Source organism: Ornithorhynchus anatinus, chromosome 1 (assembly GCF_004115215.2).
Source record: "Ornithorhynchus anatinus isolate Pmale09 chromosome 1, mOrnAna1.pri.v4, whole genome shotgun sequence".
NCBI lineage: Eukaryota > Metazoa > Chordata > Mammalia > Monotremata > Ornithorhynchidae > Ornithorhynchus > Ornithorhynchus anatinus.
In genome coordinates, this window is record NC_041728.1 from 64,663,826 (window position 1) to 64,672,057 (window position 8,232).

Here is an 8,232-nt window from a genome sequence, read left to right on the forward strand (position 1 = left end):
TCTTCAGAGACAAGGATGTATGGTGAAAGGCTGTAGTGTGTGGTGAGTTTTCCTGTAGATTTACGTTACAAATACGTGTCCTTTACAAAGCCTCTAGAAAAATATTACATTCTTTCATTTTTAAAAGAATATGTTTCTTGAGTGCTTACTGTGTTCCAAGCACTGTACTAAGCACTGGGGTAGATGCAAGCTAATCAGATTGGATCCAGTCCATGGAAGTGAGTCCATGTGAGTCCTCTGTGGGAATCAGAGTTTTAATTCCCCTTTAAAGATGAGGTAACTGAGACACAGAGAAGTTAAATGGCTTGACCATGGTCACACAGCGGACAAGTGGAGGAGCCGGGATTAGAACCCAAGTCCTCTGACTCCCAGGCCTGTACTCTCTCCACAAGGCCACGCTTCTTCCCTGAGTATCTATGTTTTAGATTCCGTAACAGTAAGCATAAAAAACTAACATTCAATCTTTGTTAAAGTAATTCAGAGCATAACATCGCAATGTTATCTGCATGAGGTGCCGTGGTACGATTATGAACCTTTACAGGAGTTAGCCCTCTCTCAGGGTCACATCTAGAGAGTTTCCAGTACTCTACCAGTCTCGACTATGGGAGGGAGAGTCAAACAAAGGTATATCCATTCCATTCCTAGCTTGGCCAGCGGCTAGCGAGTGGAAGACAATCTGTTACAAACTCACCTGTGCTGGCAGCAGAGGCGTGGGAGAGAGTCAAGGGTGGAGCCTCAAGTTTCCTGAGCAGAAGGAGGCGATGATAAATCACTTCCATATATTTACCAAGAAAACTCTATCCATAGATACACTACCAGATTGCACCAGATTGCAGGTGGAGGTGGGGTGTTTGGGGAGAGATGTGTCCATGGCATCGCTATGTATGGGAGATGACTCGATGGCATAAGACAAGACAAGGCAGGAGGCAGCAAAAGTAAAAACCTGTTCTTCTGGATGGGGTGGATATTTTTCTACTTCATTGAAGATAACAAGGGACTCAGCATTCTGCACACAGTAAGCACTCAGTGCACCAGTGATTGATCATTTGCCCAACCTAAACTGAACTAAAGCCTTCTTGTAGCAAGACAATTCCTTCTGTAGATTTAGCTCCCCGTGGGAAGGGATCTAGCCTACCAACTCTGCTGTACTAAGTGCTTCCCCGAGCACTTAGTACAGTGCTCTGCACAAGATAAACACTCAATAAATGTTTCCGATTGATTGATTGATACTGAACACGACACCTTTGGACTTCCTTTGCTATTAGGGTCTTCTTCGGTGATGTTTATTAATTCGTCTGATTTCTTTAAAATTGATGTGAGACTCTGAATAAATCCTCAGTGCTATGCACACAGTAAGAACTTAATAAATACCATTGAGATTGACTGATCTTGATTGACTGATTAATTTAAGAGCTGGTTTGTTACACACCAGCCCAGCCAATGGGTCTGAGCCTAATCACCCCAAACCTGACCTTATTATTGGCCTGGCTCCCTAAATGAATCCTACAGTTTTGCTGGTGGTGGAGTGACTCTTGATTGCTTGTATTTCCAGTGTACCTGGCAGTGATAACAGAATTCCCAAGTTCTAAATACCAAAATGTGGCTGAAACATGGGTTAAGATATAAAACCATAAGTGTTGTATGTAGTCGGGGCGGCAGGGAGGGAGGGAAGTTCACTCAACTGTGATGAAGCGGGACCGAGAAGACACAGCAGCGGCTTTTATACCGGGCCTGGTGGACCCAGACAGGGACAGGGGTCCTGGTGGCGGAGAGGAAGGACAGTTTGCTCCGCCATGGTGAAATGGGGCCAAGGGCATGCATGGAGATGAGGCTTCCGTGACTATAGGTGGCTGGTTATAACCCAGGGTATCCCCGTATGGAGCAGGGGACAAGAGCATGTGGGGAAGCAAGGTTTCAGTGACTATGGGGGCTGGTTGTAACCTGGCGTAAACCTGTATGGAGGCGGGACAAGAGTACACAGGGAGGTGAGATTACAATGATTATGAGTGACTGGTTGTAACCCGGGGTCTGCCTAATAATCATGTTATTCATTAAGTGCTTACTTTGTACCAGGTACTGTACTGAGCACTTAGAACAGTGCTTTGCACATAGTAAGCGCTTAACAAATGCCATCTTTATTACTATTATTACTAAGTGGTGGGGAAGATACAAGATAAATAGGACAAAGTTTCTGTCCCTCACAGGGCTCACAGTCTTTTAATCCCCATTTTACAGATGAGGTAGCTGGAGGCACAGAGAAGTGGAATGACATAACCAAGGTCACACAGCAGACAAGCAGAGGAGCCACATTAGAACCCATGACCTCTGACTCCAAAGCCCGGGCTCTTTCCACTGAGCCACACTCCTTCTTCAAGCAGTTTGGGGGAAATTCCAAGGCATTATTCTGATTCCTAGACCCTTGCTTATGGAAGGGTGACAAGAGCACACAGGGAGGAGAAATTTCAGTGACTTTGGGTGGCTGGTTGTAACCTTGGGCATTCCTGAATGGAGGGGGGACAAGAGCAAACAGGGATGAGAGGCTTCAGTGATTATGAGTGGCTGACTGTAAACTTGGGGATGAAAGTACGTACATAAGAGCTGCAAGTCTAGAGACCATATCTCAAAAGATTGGCCGCAGCGATTGTGATTGTTCCACTGAGGATGGAGCACAGGCCTGTGAGTCAGAAAGTCATAGCTTCTAAATCCCGATCCACCACTTGTCTGCTGCGTGGCCTTGGGCAAGTTACTTCACTCCTCTTTGCCTCAGTTACCTCACCTGTAAAATGGGGATTAAGACGGTGAGCCCCATAAAGGACGGGGACCGTGTCCAACTCCATTTGTTTCTACTAATCCCAGCACTTAGAACAGTACATGGCACGGAGTAAGTGTTGAATAATAGCATAATCATTATTACTATTATGCTTCAAGGGTTTTGTTTCCTGACGTGGCTCGCTCTCAGGATCCAATTTCAGCTGATGGTTCAGCAAGGTGCTTCGTGAAAGAGTCGAGCCTTTCAAAATTAGAGGTTTCTGGTTCCATGCAGCTATGACAGTTAAAATGTACTCAGGAGCTGAAACAATTCTTCTTTTGCTTTCTCCTTGGGCTTTATCCACAATGAAACAGGAGCGGTGCCTTCAGGGAAGAATCAGACCAATGCCATCCCGCTGATCTCTGGCGGAATTACTGCTTCCCTGGCCAAAATCCAACAATCAGTAGTATTTATTATCTCCTTCTTGCACATCCATCGATTGGTCAATCGATCAATGGTATTTTTGAGAGCTTACTATGTGCCCAGCATAGTACTAAGCTCTTGGGATACAACAGAGCTGGGAGGCATTTACTTAGAGTCTCAGCCCCATGTAGGACAGAGAGTGTGTCTAACATTAATTTGTATCTACCCCAGTGCTTAGAACAGGATCTAACAGAGCAACCCATTAGGCTGTAGCATCACTGCGGGCAGGAATTGTGTCCCCCAACTCTACTGTACTCTCCCCAGTACTTAATATAGTGCTCTGCACAAAGTAAGGGATCAATTTATGCCACTGATTGATTGATTGATATAATACCTACTCAAAACCTCTCCCTTTCACCCACACCTTTTTTTCCCAAACACCCCACTGCTTGGGGTAGTCTGTATCTTTTATTTTGGGCTTCCAGGTGGTAAACCGTCCATTGTTCTATCCAATGAAGCATATTCCCTACAATGCCAGGCTCAGGTGGCATGCCAAAGAAAGGCATTTGTCAAGGAACACAAGAAGGTAGACATAAGCAAAGCTACCATTGGCTGGGTCTCGGCCTAGCCACTACTGGATTTGGTTTAACCGACAGAGCCGCTAGACTATTTGGAGAGAGTGGGTGGTTAGGTCGTATGGTTAAGGATGGACCATCCAACATTCTTAACTCTCCTCTCTCCATCTTTGATTCTCCCTCTGGTGATCCAGCATGGACCATCCAACATCTCTCACTACCCTCTCCATCCTTGATCTTCCCTCTTGGTTATGAATGGACCATCCAACACCCCTAACTCTCCCCTCTCCATCCCTGACTCTCCCTCCAGTGAACCCAGAGAGTCAGGGATGGAGAGAGGAGCGTAAGGAGTATCAGATGGTCCATGTTATGTCATTAGAGGTAGACTCATGGATGGAGAGGGGAGAGTAAGGAATGGCGGTTGATCAATCCTAAAGAGGAGACTGGGTGTCCAAGCGGACAACCGGCAGACCTCTCTCAGGCTCCTGGTGCCCCTATTGATGGCAGAATCTGTGTCCGATGTTCTCTAAATCAGTCTCCAGAGCTGAGAGACAGACACCGTTGGAGGCTTTGTTGTTGGCATCCTCCCCAACCGCAGGCAGAACTGCAAGGAAGAATCTAGTTGATGGATAGCATCTAATTCTGGAATCGTCGGGGGGACCTGATCATGGCATCAAACCCCAATCAGACTGTACTGAACCACAGGTCTGACACTGGTAGGCTATATGATCTTGAGCAAGTCCCCTACCTTCTCTGGGCCTCTGTTTCCAGATCTGTAAAATGGGCTGTTCTATCTCTGCCCCTCTCTGCCTCCAGGGGTTGCTCTCAGGGCCAAAGAAAATGTCTGCTGGAGCAGAAAAGCAGAGTTGGAATTTAAGACTTCGTTTTGCCCTCTCCTCTGGGTATGCCCTCGCCTTTTCTTTATTCCTTTGTTCCTGCGGCAACTCCAAGCCCAGAATTAGGAACCGAGTCATTCCACTAGCCAGCCAACATCCAGCAACACAGAGAGGGATAGGATGCAGCACCCAGGGCTCAGCTGAATCTGTTACGCTGCCCAGCAGACAGAAAGTGGATTTGAGACACCCTGCTCTCCCCAGACGGGGGAGGATGAAGAAATTTGGTCTCGGGAATCCATCATGGGAAAATGGCTGAAACTAGGCAGGTCAAGTCTATTTTCAGCTAATTTCCAAATAATGGAATCAAGTGACATCCCTTTCCTTCCTTTGCATTTCCTCTGCATAATTCAAGAAATTGCAAATGTGGTTTGAGTCGGTGGCCCTGATCAAGGCCTTGATCTCGTCAACAACAAAAGGTTTAGAGGAGGGGAGTGGAAGGAGGGAGACAGAGGGAGGAGGGAGGAAGCAGACAGAAAAAGAAAATCCGTTCTCCAGAACATCACCCCCCACTCTTCTGAGGAACAAGAACTTTCTCTGGGGCCCGACTCGGAACTCTGGAGAGGGAAAAGGAAAAATTCCCAATCTCTGGAATTCTCCCTATATAAATGGAAGCGAGATGACCCGGAGTCTGTTTTGTGATTGATCCGAACAGTTGCATTCCAACATAATTCCCCAATTGAATAGCAGATGCTCGTCGGCGAAAAGCTGTTATCATTTTATCTTCCTCACAATGTGTCCCAGACATTTTGCCAACCATATTTTGGCTCGCAGAATAGCGTCTGGCAGAGCGGGCCGTGAGCTTGTTTAATCAGCGTGGCAGTGGCGCCAGGTTTTGGAGACCAGAGGGGGGTTAAAAATGCAAAGAAATGACTCACTCATCCAAACTCTTTCCTGTTGCTTTATCGAAGAGTCGGCCTGAATCCCGTCTTCACATCTGCTTGTTTCCAACCAGACAGGAAATGTCGGCAACCTTTCAGGCACCATAAGCCCTCCTAAAAATCCCACCTCCCAGAGGAAGCCTTCCCAGATTACCTCCAAAGTCACCTCGACTCAACAGACACACAACCCTTATGTTACTACCCATTTGCAGTACCTGTATATATATTCAATTGTTTATTCAGCAGTGTGTTGTATTGAAAGAACACTGGCCTGGAAGTCAGAGGATCTGGATTCTCATCCCAGTTCCATCACATGCCTGGTGTGTGACCTTGGGCAAGCGACTTGACTTCTCTGGACCTCAGGTTCCTCATATAAAATGAAGGTTTGATAACTGTTCTGCCTCCTACTTATACTACGAGTCCAGTGTGGGAGAGGGACTGTCAGACCTGATTATCCGTCAGTCAGTCAGTCAGTCAATAATGTTTATTGAGCACTTAATGTGTGCAGAGCACTGTACTTAGGAGAGTAAATATAATCACCGTGTTTGGCATATAGTAAGCACTGAACAAATTCTCACTTAGCTGAAAGTTACATCAGTCTGTCTCCTCCTTTCAACTATAAGCCTTCTGAGAGCAGGGATCATGGGTTTTTCCTCGGAAAACTCTCTCAAGAGTCTAATCCTGTAGCGTGAGCTCAGGAGACACTCAGTAAATACCATCGATTGGTCGACTGGCAGGGTCTGGGATAGAGCAGTCCCACCGTGCTCTGAGATGAGGCATCAGAAATCATGAGCCAATACTGGAACTAGTCATTCAGGTTTGGCTGTTTAGGAAATGGACGGGGAGAGCTGCAGGTGTGTATCTGACCCATCCAGGCTAGACATCACCAGGTGCCTTACTGATGTCATAGCAACCATCCCAGAGGTCAGTGCCCTTCTCTTCGAGATTGAATCTACATACTCACTGAGAAATGGAGAACTGAGGTGATTGACTGGTCGTTTTGGGCTAACAAAAGGTGTTCTTGTGAAAAATGGAGAAGGGAGGGAAGGGGGGTTCGTTTACGTGATCCAAACTGATGGGCTACATAATTTGTTGGATTATCACGTACTCCTCCCTGCTTCAACTTGTTCAGTAGATGTTGATAGATGACCATCAACCCCTGAGCCACGCCCCTTTTAGATCACCCTGATAGGCTCATCCAGCTCAGAACTCTGTCTAAATTGTATTAGGGTATTTGAAGAAACCTTCTGATGCTGACCTTCTCACTGTGTCATGTTCTCGCGTCCCACCGTCGACCCCTGGACCATGTCCTACCTCTGGCCTGGAACGCCCTCCCTCCTCAAATCCGCCGAACAATCCCACTTCCCCCCTTCAAAGCCAAGCTGAAGGCTCACGCCTCCAGGAGGCCTTCCCAGACTAATCCCCCCTTTTCCTCAGCTCTCCCTTCCCCCCATCCTTGCCCCAATTTGCTCCCTTTACTCTACCCCCTCCCTGTCCCATGGCACTTGTGCATATATGTACATATCTATAATTCTATTTATTTATATTAATGCCATATTAATGTTTTACTTATTCTGATGTGTATATATATAATTCTATTTATTTATATTGATGCTACTGATGCCTGTTTATTTGTTTTGATGTCTGTCTCCCCGCTTCTGGACTGTGAGTCCATTATAGGCAGGGATCGTCTCTCTTTGTTGCTGAATTGTACTTTCTAAGCACTTGGTACAGTGCTCTGCGCAGAGTAAGCACTCAAAAAATACGACTGAATGAATGAATGAATCCACAGATCATTAATGGCCCTTAACTCTGCACTCTCCATCCCAAACTCTCCCTTCAGTGTCCCAGAATGGACCATCCAACACCTCTAACTCTCCCCTCTCCATCCCTGACTCTCCCTCCAAAGATAATAATAATAATTGTAGTATTTGCTAAGCACTTACTAGGCGCCAGGTACTGTAGTACATGCTGGAGTGGATACAAGCAATTCATGTGAGACACAGTCCCTGTCCCACAGAGGACTCACAGTCTTAATCCCCATTTTACAGATGAAGTAACTGAGGCCCAGAGAAGTGAAATGACTTGCCCACGAGTGACCCAGCACGGACCTTCCAACAGTCTTTGCTCTTGTCTCTCCATCTCTATCATTCCCTCTGTTGGCTTCACAAGATCCACCCATCCATAGATCAAACACACAGCAGGGAAGCACTTTTACTTTCAGCTGATACACATTAGACTTTTTACCTTCTGACCCTATCTGTCAGCCCAAGTTTATACCCAGGTAAAGCAAAGACAGCCCCCCAAAAAGTTTCTGACGGAAAAACACTGAGATGACATCTAAGTGGAAGGATTTATTGATTAATTTTCCTTACTTGCCTGGTCCCCCCCATCCTTTCTCCCCACTTCCCCACGCCATGACCTCCCCAGTGCCCTTTTAAATCTCCATCATCATGGATCCTCTCCATCCCCATGCCCAGAACCCTCTTCCATTCCATTTCTTGCAATTCCCCTGCACTTGCCCCTGCAGCCCACTTCAAAATTCTCCTGCACTTACCCCCCCACCCCTTCCCCACCCTAAGGATCCCTTACAGGGTTGTGGGACCCGAGACTTCCAGACTCATGGGGTTGGCCTAAGCCACTCACTGTGGGCAGGGAATGTGTCTGTTCTATTGTTATACTGTACTCTCCCGAGACCTTAATACAGAGCT

The 8,232-nt window shown here is 46.6% G+C and overlaps 1 non-coding gene across 1 annotated transcript; it reads left to right on the plus strand.

The window, feature by feature from the left end:
* The first annotated feature begins 549 nt into the window (after positions 1-549).
* LOC114817654 lies at positions 550-687 on the plus strand. The gene has a single exon (XR_003765509.1). It is a non-coding gene; the product is annotated as a small nucleolar RNA SNORA7 (small nucleolar RNA).
* The last annotated feature ends 7,545 nt before the right edge of the window (positions 688-8,232 follow it).